The following is a 15,886-nucleotide window of genomic DNA, read 5'->3' as shown; positions in this document are numbered from 1 at the left end:
AGATGAGCCGGGGAAAAGCGTCATCGGCAATCCCTTTTTCTACATGCCCCACATTATAGGAATCAGCGATGTGGGGGTCCGATTGTGGAAGAGGGATAAGACGCCCTGAGCGTAGTTCATGTATTAATCGATTGAGGTGGGCGCGCGTGTGGCTAGCGCCTTCTTGGCTGCAACTTGGCGACCGACTGGTTCGCCGAACAAGCCCCGCTGCTTTTCCTTGTACTTTTCCTATCTGGTTACCTCTTCCTGATGTGTTCGATATCAGGTCTTGGCCGTTCCGTCCAGACGGAAATCGACATTGGCAAGCATAATGATTTGGCGCCACCAAGTATAAGAGCTGCCGCGCTCGAACGTGTCGATATCAAAGTCGTAGGTTCGGTGGACGTACCTGGGACACGGACTTGAGAGACAACGACAAGTGTTGTGCTACAGCCGGGGCCTCACTGCTGGCCATGATCTTTGGCGGTTGAGTAACATGGTGTCCGATGCGGAGCTTCATGATGTGAGCAGGTACCCCGCACGCTCCACTAAGGTGTTACGGAAAGGAGACTTAAAACTGGTGTATTTTCGGAAACCACAGAAGCCTTGGAATGAATCTCGCGACAGTCGATCAGGCTCCGTTTTTCATCATCATCCCCTTTCGATTTTGCAGCGCCAGAGACGATGGCCATTGTCTTCGTCTTGGATGTTTGCCAGCTTGATGCACGCCCCACCTACTTCGTCATACGGAATAGCTGTATAGCCTCTTGCAACAATATATACGTGTTCATACTTTTGTGTACCTACAACACTGCCGTCTTATGTAGGCTTTCCACATTTCTGGAGCATGCGAATCTCAATATACCAAATCTCCTGCGCTTGAGACGCCATGGCAGGTACGTTTTATGCGCACTTATAGCGAACGGAACTAATTCGGTACGCATGACCGGCAACACTAAACTACATTCACGGAACAAGCATCGACATTTTCAATATGCTTCATACATATTGTTTGAATTCTTCTTGTAGGGCATTTTTCAGCACGAAAGATCATTTTTATGTTATTATTACAAGTTATGCGTTCATTGCATGTTTCGGAATATGTAGAATACCTGAAAACACTTTGTTCTATTGCAAGAATGCTGTTGTTTACTGTGATACCTTGCCAGCTTATTGCTGTTGTTTCCGATTTTGTATGGTGGGCTTAATATGTATGGTAATGCAGCGGAATGAGATTTCAGTCCGGTGTCATGCTTAAATATTCCTTCTCTGCATTCCGCTTGAGTTGCGGCAATTGCTGTGTGTATATTCTACTCCAGCAATGACGCGTACGCTTCGTTTCACGAGTGATGTGCATTCCATTCCAAGTGTTTTAAAGTACAGGTATGATGCAGTATTTCAGCTCTAAGCGTGAAGCACTTTAGGCCCTGGCAATGTCCGTGCCGTTGTCTGGAGTTGTCGCTGCGCGCAGCATTGAGCCATCTATCGGGAACGCCGCACACTGTAGACCCACCCGCGCGCCGTCTGGGGAGAGCGCCGCAAACTTCAGTAGCAAAGAGCGCGAATTTTGAAGGATACAAAACGCAAAAAGAACGCAGAAACTATAAACTGTCAACGATAATTCGCGGAAAAAAAGATGTCGCAATACAGTTTAAACTACCATGACTACAGCGTGCTACACGAAAGGGCGCTGCGGTGCAATGCGCATATGAGCGTGTTCCCGAATCAACCGACGATAATAAGGGGATCGTGCAAAGACCTAGTCCTTGCCAATAGCAATCTAGCCCCGATCGAAGAACCACTGTCTCTGCACTTCACCGATCACAAAGCAGTGATCGTGAAAGGGAAACGCAACCCGGAACTCGTAAAAACGTACAACCAATGCCGTCAAATAAACACTGTATATATAGACTGCACACACGTTTGTCCATTCATTAATGCATTTAATGCGCCATAATGCTTGTCAATTCTGCGAAGTCGGGCCAATAAAATCACACATCTCCACGCCGTGAACGATGCCCAGGGGGCGAAGTACTGGGACGCGAATTCTTTCGTGTGGCACTTGTCATTTACAGTGCATTTACTGCACCTCAAAGTCGTTTAAAACTCAGAGTGCATCAGCACGCACGGACGATGACACTCATCACACAGGCAATACACAACTTGCGTCCCAGAGCTTCCACCCTCGGCATTGTTCACGGCATGATGTGTGATTTTTTTTCTTCTACACCTTCAGTCACATTTCTACTGCGTACATTTATCATGCTTTTATTGGCTGTATTTTGTTAGCTTTTCGTGTATTTCCTTCTTTTTCTTTTTTTGCCTTTTATTGTTTTCCCTCACACGGTACCACTACACGCTACCATCCACTGTTGCGGTTGGATGGCGCCTTCTGAAGCTGCGAAAGAGCAGCGTTTCCTCCGTCCGTCTTTTTCTCTCTATCTTTGGCGAAGATAACTTCATCAATTGATTTATTGATTTATTGATTGATTTGATAATTGATTGAAATATTCTTGATTTTAAACCGAACTCCTATAGAACGAAGTAAGCATGTAGTTTTGTGTTCGGTTAAGATACGTCAACATTGTAGTCTCTGATCACGACAGGGGGAGTGCCATCACCCATTGCAAAGCTCAGCGTTACGCAGGGGCCGTCGTCATGAACTTCCAGATATCACACTTAGTACCGGGAGAGAAACAGCGGGCATCACAATGTTGCGTTTCGTTTGGATGGGGGAGATGTTCGCACTGTTCATGTCATTGTTTTTTGTGGGTAAAAGGGGCATACTCTAAAGAGAAAGACGAGGCTATACACCAACTATGTGCATGAATTGGTTAATTTTAATAGTTATTGTAAAGCCCTCCTAGCTTTTTCTATGCCAGTTTCGTAAACCCTGTCTTATCTGTTTTGGGTATATCAATATGGAAACTTCAGAGATACGTGTTTTTAAATTCAAGCTTTTACATGATCAATGCACAGTGGTTCATTGACGCGTATGAATAAATTGTACCTGACACTTATCCGATATGAACTGGATGAGCCACATCTTGTCTGCCTTGCAGACTTCCACATTGCAGTGAATGGTAACTATCACTGGACTGTGTTGTGTACCCTCTACTGGGGGGTTTGGTCTTGTTTTACACAATATCCTGTGGACCATATCGCCTTTTCTGTTTCTGGTAGCTCCTCAGAAGCAACCAGGTCTTCCGAATCTCTAACTTTACATGTGGCCCTAATGTAAAGTGACTAGAATAAAAATAGAATTCCTTGTTCCACTTTGTCGTCGCGGGTCATTCTGGAGGTGAACAGTATTCCTATCATAATGTTTTAAACTAAGTTCTGAGCCAATCTCTTACATGTATTTCTTTTATGTGTACATCATTTTTATTTTCATGTTTGTTTTCACATACTGCAGCTCTTTAACGGCTATAGAGGGAGTGGTTGAAATACAGAGCAGTGATTACAAATGCACCACTTTAGGGAGCAAGAAAATACAGTATAAACACCTACACACATGGCAATTCCATTCAGAACAAAATACCGATCCTGTAGATGCCAATGTACACAGAATCATCGTTATACATCCAATGAGTAGGCACTGCAGGACGGGGTGCGCATACCAACACAACAAAGCAAGGAACTATTTATTAGACACGACTTTGAAGAAAAAACTGGAATTGATTGATCGATGCACTCTTAATCTCACCCGGAAGTAAAATCCACTGTTCGGCTGCTCTTGGAAAAAAATGCAGATTTGAATACTTTGGTGTGTGCCTGAAATGGGGCGAAGTTTAAGGCATGATTATTTGGAGTTATGGTTGGTAAAACATACCTAAGATAGCTGTTATCAGAAAGGCATTTAACTGAGTGAACGATACCTATCAAGAATTTTAGCGAATCGTTATCACGTGGAGTATACAGTGAGGCAGGTTTTAAAGTTGTAAGGGTGGATGTCGGCGAAAAATTACGGTCATAGCGGCGTCAAATCAAACGGACTGCTGTTTTGTGCCGATTCAATTTGTTTGATTTCTGCTTTTTTATATGGACACCAAACGATAGAGGCATAATCAAGAACTGAGCGAATTAGTGTTTTGTACACTAGTAATTCAGTTTCCTGTGGGCATGTTCTGAGAGTACGTCTTAGGTAACCAATTTTTTTAAAAGATTTGGTGCAGACTGAAGTGATATGTTTAGACGATGAACGGTTGTAGTTAAAATCCTGCCAAGTCATTGATAATCTGAAACACTTTGGAGCATTAGGCCATTGAAAGAGTAGTTGAAAACGGTTGTCTGCGTTCTGGTGCTGAAGGACATTGAGAGTGTTTTACGGGAATTGATATTTATTTGCCATGTATCACACCAAGAGTAAAAGGTACTAAACGAGTCTTTAAAAAGTGGTAATCTTGAACGGAGCTACTGCTGTTGTACAAAACAGAGTCATAGGCGAAGAGGCGTAATTTACAGGTAATGGATTGTAGCCAGTCATTAATAAAAACCAAAAATAACAGAGGACCAAGAACGGACCCTTGTGGCACCCCTGATGTGACTTTAAAGCTAATATACTGGGAACGATTAAACAGAAAACTGGCAATTAGATCTACTAGACTGGATTTTTTTAGCATCGCAACGAGTTTTGTAGCGTAGGCTCCAGGGGCCTAGGTTGAGCTGTTTCGCGTGGACCTTGAAGGGCTATGCTACGCAAGGCGAGGAGCATTGGGTTGGGTTGGACTGGATTGAATTGAATTGAGTTGGGTTGGATTGGATTGGATTGAATTTGGACTGGATTTAATTTGATTATATTGGGTTGTATTGAATTGGGAATACAATCCAATTGGAGTACGGGTGTGGAGAAAATTGGGTCTGCACATTCGTCGTTCTGCACATTCCAGAGGAGTGACGTCATGGTGCGCCAGATGCACTGGCGCCGGCGCGTGCCCAGCTGTGCGCCTCCGTTGCGCTGTTGCCAAGTCTGACGCTGCGCCAGAGCCGCTTGATAACCGTTTCGCGTTGCTCCTGGAGAGCCGTGCTGCGCATGCGCAAGGAGCAGTGACTGTACTGGGCTGGATTGGACTGGACTGAACTGGATTGAACTGGACTGGACTGGACTGGACTGCAGTGGACTGGACCGACCAGACTGGACTGGTCTGAACTGGACTGGACTGCGTGTAATTGGATTGGATTTGAAATCGTTTCGGCAGCAGTAAGCATGATAATCAGCTAATTCTAGACAACCAGGAGACCTAAGAATAACCCGCTGAACCTTAGCTCACGCTGCGTATATCCTGGCATAGCCGAGCTTAGCCACTGGTAAGTTTTATTAAGGTACTTATAGTGAGGTACAGTGTCGAAACTTTTGCGAAGTCAATGAATATTACGTCGACCGCAATCAAGACTTGAAGAAATGTGACGGGTAAATTTCCTCAGGTGAGTTAAAGTGCTAAATTCCCTTCGGAAGCCATGCTGCCGATTGGATAAAACATTGTTAGTCTTAAAAATATCGATTATAAGTTTATAAGTGATGTGCTCCATCTTGTCAGAATGTGATGTCAGCGATATGGGACGATAGTTTGGCAAAAGCTGCTTTTCACCAGACTTATAAATCGGCGGAACCTTGGCCAATTTTCAAGCACGGGTAAAAATACCCGGGGACAAAGACTTTCGAATTATAATGGTAAGGTATCGAGATGTCCATAACGCATACCGAATTAAAAATGAGTTTGAAATACCATCAAGACCGTCTCTCTTTTTTGCGTACAGGTTGAGAATAAGATTCAAACCACCTGCATGACTGGTAGTTACGTCAGAAATCGGGTCGATATCGGAAGGACAGTTAAAGGCTGGGGTGACATGATTATCAATATCTGCCGGGAGATGGTATGTCCCAAACACAAGACGTCCGGCCTTCCTTACAATGTACAGCATTGCTGTAACATAGACCTTTGGAAGATGATCGCTGCTGACGCCTTTGTAATACGTTCTAGTGACCTCTTCCAGGATAGTGCCGCAGGCGACAGGCATTGATAGCAGATTTCCTTTTCACCAAGGCCCGCCCGAAGAAGGCGGGCCAGTGGTCCGGCGGGCAATCGCATTTGTTGGCCGTGACCCAGATGCAACTGTTATCCTTGTGACGGCCATCGACATGTTGTAATTACCACTCTCTTAAGAGCTTATACCTCTGCAGAGCTTGAAGGCATGCAATGGGTGTCTTCTCCTCTTACTAATCTTCGTACCTTTGGTGACGCTGGATAATAGAAACCGCAGCGGCATTTGCTACTTATTTTTATACTCCTGTTTGTGGAACTATGACGACTTTGTTAGGGACAACGCTTCTCTGACAGAAGGAGCCAAAAAAAGAAAGCAGCATGGTCGATCAGTTCCTTGAGTTTCACTGGCATCTTGTGAATCTTAATAACACCTAAACTATACCACTGATACGCCTAGGCGTTGGAGCTGCCAAGGTGTTTCGGAGGACTGGATAAAACGAATGATAAAAGTGCGATCCAGGCTGATAGAGCCCGAATAGATGTTCTGTACAAAGCCGAGTGAAAGAATTACATCCGGCTCAGCGCACGTGCTCTCATTCAGCCGTGTGCTGTCACATTCTCCCGGGGTCTTACCCGTGCCGAGGATGTTCTGCTTTGGAGGATTGGGATGGGGGTGGGCGTTATTCCCGCCTTGTCCCACCACTCGCCTTCCTTCCTGCGTTACTTGTCAAACGCCGGTGGGCTGTCTTCAACCGCAGCGATGCAGTAGCCGACTCCTTACCATCTACTGTGTGCGTGTCCTGCCTTGCGTCCAACGAAGATGCGACATCTTGCAGCTAAGGTTGATGACTCCCCGTACACGACGCACCCGCTTACGTTGCATAAATACATGTGCCCCATATCGTTTCCACCTAGACTTTATCCGTGCACCATATTTATTTTCATCTAATCACCTTCCTTCCTTTTTGGGTAGTCATACCAAGTCACCTATCCTCTGCTGCCAAAAAAACGTTCTAAACGATCCGGTCAAAACATTTCTTATATCGCGAAATACACGAGGGTGCCTTAAGTGGAAAGCATTTGGTAAACCAGCAAGCGCCTCGTGTTATGCTGTGAGTTATACAGTCTTGAGTGGAAAGCCACATTTATTGCACCTCCAAGGAGGGCTTTAAGATGATAGTCGACAAGTGGCGGAGAGGGTTCAAATAATAATTAATGCCTATACAGTAAAACATAAGTACAAATGAGAGAATGGGCTGACCTAAAATGGGGTTCTATTGTATAAGAACCAAGGGCACATCATCAATATAAATTATGTATTTTACCGGATATTTTAGACAGTCGTGGTACTACTACAAAAGAAGCATTCAGCTGGACAGACGGACTATAGGAGATCTGAACCTTTGCCTGGGTTTGTTTATTTCACTGAATAGGACATTCCCTCTACGCGCACACAGTGAAAAAAATAAAGACTAGAGAGAAACTTGTGTTCAAGAATTTCGCGACCATGAGCAGTCAACCCAACTGAAGTGTTCTTCGCGCTTGGTGAGTTTTATATGTCGCTGAATTACAATCACTTGAATTTCGCAAAAAAATGTATGGTTTTGTAATCAGCCGCGTATCGCATTCACAATTCCTTTATAGGAATGCCCTTAAAATTTTTGTCTTCCTTGTTCTAGAATCAGTGCAAGCTTCATTAATAGTTTCTAGTGATGTTCAGTTATGGGGGTTGTGATGGAGGCGAAAAAAGTAACAACGCCGTGTGTTCGATGTTTGAGCACACCTTAAAGACCTACAGGCGGTCAAAACTAATCCGCAGCCCTCCACTGCGGCGCGCCTTAAAAGCTCTGCGGTTTCGGCGCGTTAACACCATAATAATCGGTTATACGGGTTTTCTTGGTTTATAGCATGCTAGAAATTCAGTGCATTTGCAATGTTAAGGCCCGCGAGCCATAATTTTAATATTCATGTATATGCAAATACTGATACGCTTTTACTGTGCACACACACTGAAGCAGAAAAAAAATGCTTGCACCATGAACAAAAAACCTTTTGTCATGTTTTGTTCTGGCAGGAGGCGCCTCCTTTGCAACTCACAAACAGAAAAAACAAAAGCGCTTCTTAGAATATATGCCGGAATCTACAATGCCTCGTCGTAAACCATCGCTGTCAAAACACTTGACCCCAATACCCCCACGGTCGCTGAATGGTGTCATGGCACAAGCAACATTTCACAGCCTTTTTTGAAAAACTTTGCTATTGTCTGTTTTACGTAACGAAAATCTTTTTTGAAAGCGCTTGAATTTTATCAAGTACTTGAGCTTTTGTGCGAACTGCTATTAGGGGTAATTAGTTCGACCTGTACCAAACTGAAAGAGCACAAATCAGAAAACATAACGCCAAACCTTAGGCTCTTTTTTTAGGTGAGGACAAAACGAATGTCCGTTTTTGATAAATAGATCACTGTTACAAACAGTATTGCACTACTGTCTTTCATCAGATATTTTAAGACTTTTCTATGCTAAACAACGTTTGCAAGCAGAGGTGGTAGCTCACAAATGTGTTTTTGTATGTGTGCCTTGTCTCCATAGAAACCTTTTTAATAGTTGTTGCGGTATCTGGTCACCTCTAAAATTCAATAAAGCCTCATTGTTTGTTGTTATTAATATTATTAATCTTGTTAGAATATTAGTGTGTTGTTATTATAATAATAACTAGGCTTGTCAGTAGGCTTCTCATCCAATATCTTAGAAGGGTGTCTTTTTGCTATACTACATTTGTTACTTCTTTGCAGCAGCGCAACATCATTAGGACTTCATGTGGGAACTTCTTGGAGTTGAACCTGACTAGTTTGGAAGCTGTCGAGGGCTCACACAGCAATACTAACCTAGTAAAACCTCTAAGTAAGTTCCACCCTCTATTACACACTTCGCTACATAGCGTATATCTCATTCATCGCATTCCCCCTGGTTTCACGCCAGGAAGCAGTAGTTACGGCTTTGCTCGTGGGGACTACATTGGATTATGGTACTTTATTAATAACACTTGCTGCTTTCCAATGGCTGACCTCAACAATGTTGACGAGCAGACCGATTTTTTTCACTGAAGCTCTTTACGATGGCTTGAGTGGCTTTGTTCCAGGAAAATCACCCGCCGCGGTGGCTCAGTGGCTAAGGCGTTGCGCTGCTGAGCACGAGGTCGCGGGTTCGATTCCCGGCCGCGGCGGCCGCTTTTTTGATGGAGGCGAAAAGCAAAAACGCCCGTGTGTACGAGATTTCGGCGCACGTTAAAGATCCCCAGGTGGTCAAAATTAATCCGGAGCCCTCCACTACGTCGCGCCTCATCGCCTGTGTTGCGTCGGCGCGTTAAACTCTACAATCAATGAATCAAGTTCCAGGAAAATCAAAAATAAAAATAATTTTCCGCGTTTGTTTTCTGCTGAACTGATACGAGCATTGAGAAGGAAAAATCTAGCGCACAAGCAAGTTGACAAAACGAGGCAAGAAAGGCGGCAGAATGAGTTTTGTCACTCAGATCTCTTTGGAATCATCTGGGTAAGCGAGATAGGTCGAGGTACATTGTTGCGGTTGCGGCTGATGCAACACGCACTGTCAAAGATTTCTCTGGTCACGTCCATTCACAAACCTCGAAACATTCACCTGAAAACATTAATCGGCTCGATGAATGAGCACAGAGAATATCGGACGTTGCCAATGCCTTTGCGCAACAGTTCCATTCTGCATACGGCGAAAAAAGTGCAGCGTGCCTCCCTAAACTGTCTGTAAGTTACGATAAATGCACAGAAGTGTTGGTGCCAGAACTCGTTTCTAAAGCTCTAAACCTATTAAAATCGTCATTTTTCTGTGGCCCTGACGGCATTTCTTCTGCAGTACTGAAAGCATTTGGAGATATCCTTGCTCCAGTCTTGATGTGCACATCCAAAACTTCTGCCAACGCTGGAAAGTTCACCGCTCGTTGGAAGACGGCAAGGGGTGTTCCGGTATTTAGGTCAGGGTACAAATTGGACAGTGAACAAATTGGACAGTGGACAGTGAGCAAGTTTCATTACGTTAAACTTCAGCGCTCGGAGTGCATGAATAGTGATTCCAAGCAGCTCCGTTCGAAGCTCTCCCTTGACGACGAGGTAACGCTGTCGCGTCTTGCATCTTAAGACATAGACGTAGATGTCCCATGAAAATTTTGTTGCAGCTGAATATGCATGCATTTTATGTAGTGATGCTCACACAATTTGGCTAGACTCTCCCTCATTGTAAATAACAATTTTCAACCTGTCACCAAGACTTGTTTCCCTTTGTGGTTTAATCATACCGAATAATGCATACTCTATAACGTCCGCAACTGCTCTGTTGTCATGTTTTAATTGGACTTGTTGAGGCTGTTGAGGCTGACAAAAGGAAATGCGTTTGTAAGCAAATCCCAAATCTGGCGGTATTAATTCCTGAAAAAAGCAGATTTGTTGCAATGAAGGGCTAGTAATGTCCAAAAACTAATTGAACAGCTGCGTTAAGAAGCGCTACATGTCAACGTACTCGTGTACACCCTCTACCATGCACGGAATTATCCCGAAAGTTGGCCTGAACCTTCAATATCGCCCGGCATGCGTTCAGCTTCTCAGACATAAAACGGGCGAATATAAAGAAACCAGAGAAACAGGCGGTGCACGGAAAATGCAGTAACAAAACGGCACTAAAAAGACCCACATCATATCTACGGTGATTACGTCGCAATGGTAAGCCAGCGCCGTTACTATTAACCACACAGAATCGGGATCATTGCTGTGAGCGAGGTTCTGCAAGAGGCCAGACACCACATAAAGCCTTTTATTAGGTGCACATGCGGGCTTTTAGTGGTAATCTTTTAGGGGCAATCGAACGATCGCTCTCTGCAGATGATCTGGGACGGTTAATGAGACGCTGAGCATCGGGGGCGGCAGACGCAGCGGGGTAGACCGTTTAGTACAGCCCACAGTCGGGCACACCTGCCCGCACGCCAAGGCGGGTGAACGAACCGCACGCTTTGCAGCGCTCCCTCGAGATCCCCTTCCGATAGCGAAAGGATTGCGGTGAACGGCTCGCCATTGTGAGCAAAATCGAGGTCGACCCGAGCGCCGGCTCACATGAAAGGATATATGCCGCCCCTGGGATAACCGCGAACGCCCACCCAACAGCGTCGTGCGTGTAATCGACGCCGTTCACTTGTCGGAGAAAGCAAGAGGAAAATTCCTCCGCGATTCATCAGCTCCAGTAATAGCAACAACACGCTTACCTGGCACTACACCACCTGTATGCAACGCCACCAAAACAAAGGCGCTATACTTAGCGTTCCTGGATCTCGCGGTTGACGAGCGGGAAGTCTGGTCTGTAGGAGGTCCACTTCAGACGGGTAACGTGTTGCCACGCGTACAATTAAAGGCATGCCCCGATATGCGTTGCATTACAGGGACCCTGCAACACTGCTTTCAACTTCTTTTGAAATCTTAAATGCTTGCAGATCGTAGTGAACCTAAACATCCCATACTAACGTTAGGAGGTTGCAGAGCACCTCAGCCAAAAATGACGACTATATGCCCATCCGATAACGTACAAACGTGCTCAGATAATTCTCTCGTTCTCAGTATTGGCGTCCTTCTACCGCTGGAACTACAACATTACAGCGGTGTAGCAGCTAGTGTCCGGTTTTCTTACAGTTGCAGCAAGGAACGCATTGTATTGCCAGTTTGAAAAAGAAGCCTGAAAAGTAAAGCAGGAACGAAAGGCGTATCTGCTGCGACAGGCAAATCACGCAGTGCCGCTCCGTGCTGGCGATAACAATAGCTTTTGCGATGCTTGCACACGCAAAGGGAAGAGTGAAAGTGTTTACCGGAAATGTTGCAGAGTCCCTTTAACCTGACGTGTTGAAATTTTCACGGACCAAAACTGTGCAAACTTTCTTGTCGTGATGATGGAGGCGCCGTAAGAAGTGGTGGGAAGCCTTATGGTATTAATTGCGGATTTGGCACTAAAAACTTCCCAACGCTCAGAAGCGTTCCACTGTCTTCAGACCCGCGCCGAAGCATGGCCTCGCAGCCGGATAGAGTGCCAATAGCACACTTTATTGCCATGTGCTTAAGCCCAAAAGCGGAATAGCATACGAGATGTTGGAACGTTGTTTTGTGAAGTACAGGATAATATTTTAATAAGGTGATTCGCGAAATTTGCCGAACAAAACAAATTGCGAAAAGGCAGTAACGGACACGAAAACACATTGACTTGATCTTTCGGTAGTCTTTAGAATATTCTGCGCCGAGTAGCTGGTGCGTACACAGTTCTGGCAATAAATGTCCAGATTTCCCGCGCCAAGCATTGTGCCTAGTTCGCCTTGTTCACCGAAAAATGTCACACTATAGTCTACTTCGTGATAGTGTTGAGAAATAACTCAGTGACAAACAAAACTAAATGCACGCAGCTTAGCTCAGCCAACCCTGGATATGGAAAGGGAAAGCTTGGCCTAGCCTGGTTAAAATCTCGGTTTCACCGGCTTTTCGTTTGACTTCGCTTTGATTATTATACTATTACTTCAAAGCCTTCCTTTGTATACGGTTGTGGTCTCGCTCGCAGCGTTATCAGAACCGAAAGGCTTGCTCTGAGTTTCCGACGCTAGCTTCGCGCGCATGGAATTCCTCCAGTGATGTCTCGCCTGGCGACATCCGAGGGGAGGTGACTCGCAGCTTACCTCACCGCCGATGGCTCAAAGGCTCCAGCTCCCGTGCAATGCTCTGACAAGAGAAGAAGGCCCGGCACTGCTCTCATCCATGGCTAAGGACACAAGCATGCGGCGAGTCTCGTGGCCAGGGGGCGAACCAGCTACGGGGAGCGCATGCTCTAAGCCTGTACTAGAAGCGGCGCCGAGCCAAAGCCTAGGTGGCTTTGGCCTAGCGGCTAGCGAACGCCACCTACGTCAGACCGCGGCCCTTCGAGTAACGTGGGCCGCAGCTGCGGTCAAATTATCCGCGACGGTGAAACCGCTGGACGAGATTAGTAAAGCTTTGCCTTTAAACTTGTAGGTAGTGCGAAAGAGCACAGAACGCACTGCCATCCTTGCTATCCTCACACGCAACATCATCAGCCATTTGACTTGACTGTCTATTTTTGAAAGTTGCTTCAGCTAGCTGCCATCGTTCAACACCTATCAAGTTTTGGTCGCGATACTCTTCGAGCAGACCAACTAAATACAGCACAAGCTAAAGCTTTACCTTAAACATTGTTACTGTTTACACTCTTACAACACCTTGCAGGAAAACGCGAGCACAGATCCGACAAGCTCTTCAGGGTAGCATTTTGACTGACAGTTCGGCGTTTGCACTAGCAGTGCCAGTACGGCTGTGTGGAATATTTGTATTTACTGTCATTTCATTTCAACAACCACTTCTCTCATTATTCGTTCCTTCCTTCCTCTTTCTCCACCTCACCGCAGTGTCTTCCTACACGCAATATCTTCCTACACCGGGTTATATTCCCATCACATAGGAAGACAACAAAATCTTCATTTAAAAAAATTCTCAGTGAATAAACGTTTATACATCTCTCGGTCATGGAGCGATCGCGGCCACTACATATCTTGCGTGTTTCTTTTGAGGCTGTTTTAGGAATAAGAAAATGTTGAAGCCGGGCAGAAATTGAAGGGACCACGCACAAATTCCGATGACCGCTTTCGCTTATGCCTTCGCATCTGGGCGTACTACGATAGGCGTAGTTATCGCCAGCACCGATCGGCAGTGCGAGATTTGCTCGTCACAGCACATACGGCTTACATTTCTGCTTTGATTTTGTGACTGTTAGTAAAGTGGCTATAAAATAATTTCATTGCTGGAAACCCGCCGCGGTGGCTCAGTGGCTAAGGCGTTCTTCTGCTGGGGAAGAGGACGCGGGTTCGATTCCTGGCCGCGGCGGCCGCTTTTCAGGTGGAGGCGAAAAGCAAAAACGCCCGTGTGTACGAGATATCGGCGCACGTTACAGATCCCCAGGGGGTCAAATTTATCTTATTTACTACGGCGCTCCTCATCGCCTACGTTGCGTCAGCGCGTTAAACTCTGCAATCAGAACATCAAGTTTATTGCTGGATCTGTAGAAAAGCCGGCCAACAACCAATGCACCTCTGTAATGACCTAATTCGAGCGGTCAAAGAATACCAACCGAGGGAAGAGAAAACTTTTTGAGCAGGTTTCAAAGTTATCTGATGGGCACAGAGCAGTAATTTTTGGCTGAGGTACTTTGCGACCCCTAATCTAAGTATATTTAAGATTCTTTAATCTAAGTATATTTAATCTAATCTAAGTAGATTCTTTAATCTAAGTATATTTAAGATATATTTAAATGCTGTATATTTAAGATTCTTCTAGGCCTAGGTCAGGTACACCGTCACTGTTACCGGACATCAAACCTGCAGCCATACTGCAGCAGCCGTGTTACACAATAGTTGTTGCGTTACCATCGGACCACCGATCCGATATTAAAGCTCCCAGCTTATTGATGTTTAATCGGCTATCAAACATTGCAAGGGAGCTTCGGCGCTATCAGAGGGAGCTTGTTCGTTGCTATGTAACACGTGCCATCCACTCTTGTTCGTTGCTATGCAACACGTGCCACTCAGTCTACGATAACACCACGGCTGGCCCAAGAGAACGTGACGAATAGGGCGTCCGCTCGTCACGTGCCACCTGTTTCCTGCGTTCAGTTCTTCCAGCTCGGAGGCCTCGACGAAGCTGCGAAAGCGGGCCGAACCTCCATCGCTCTACATTTGGGGACTTTGTGAGTCGAGCAGGAGCTTCACCGCGGCTTTGTGATACACGGTGAATGGGTCAGAAATAAAAATATCAAGTGAAGGACCATAACGGGGCTGGCACGTTGAAGAAGGTCGTAAAGCTGTTTTCCGTGCCATGTCGATTGCTTGAGGAGAAAGAGGAGACTCCCTCCAGCTATCGGGGGGACAGTTTACGAGGCTTTGAAATGAGGCTAGAAAACGAACTGCTCGAAGATGCACACGCGTCCAAAAGTGCTGCAACTGTCCTAAAATAATACACAGTAGCCGGATAGACATCGTAACACGGAAAATTATTGTAGTTGGTTAGCATACACGTCGGTTATTTTGCGCGCACGAAACTGGGTTATGACGAAAGAAGAGAAACATGAAGATCAGCGCCGACGAACAACTTTTTTTAATTCTTAGAGCACAACTTTTACACCCTCAGTGACAAAACCGTGGGCATGAGAAGATGCGTACACATTTTATCGTAACACACACACAAGACCTAAAATACAATACACTATCTCGTTATGTCTAGCAGCTGAATTTCCTTTTCAGATGAGGCGACAGATGTATGGCTTACGCGGGATAGCATTATTTTAAAAATGCGCCACGTTTCCACAATTTTTCTGCTGTCTCATCGCGATTATTGAACACTCAAAGCTGTTCCCAGTTTCACCTGTCCGATAACAAGAGCTGTGCTCAACGGTCCCCATCCTATTTTGAGACACAGGATTTAAGCATAAATGACAAGCACTGAGCCACTTCACCGGTGTCGATGCCCGCAGCTTCTTGCTCGCTTTTGAGAATGGGGCAGCAACTTTGCGACGGTTGCAAAACTACTACCCAGGCGAGTAACGTAAATGCAAAGGGAGTAGGATATAAATACATATTGACATCGTTCGCAAAGCCACAATTCTGGCTTCGTAGCATCAGTTCACAAAATATATTTCTTCGTTGTAGGTAGTGCAGACACAAAAAATATAATACAATAAAACAAACACAGCATAAAACCTGCTGGCTTGTTTCCCAAAACTAGCCTTTGAAACCGAGCAAGTCCTTCCCGGCACAGAAAACCATTTATTTTACCGAATATAAAAATTCAGTAATTTTAAAAGTTT

Source organism: Haemaphysalis longicornis, unplaced genomic scaffold (genome assembly GCF_048455015.1).
Source record: "Haemaphysalis longicornis isolate Haplotype H1 unplaced genomic scaffold, Haemaphysalis longicornis Haplotype H1 scaffold_6, whole genome shotgun sequence".
Taxonomy (NCBI): Eukaryota; Metazoa; Arthropoda; class Arachnida; order Ixodida; family Ixodidae; genus Haemaphysalis; species Haemaphysalis longicornis.
This window is presented reverse-complemented; position numbering follows the sequence as displayed.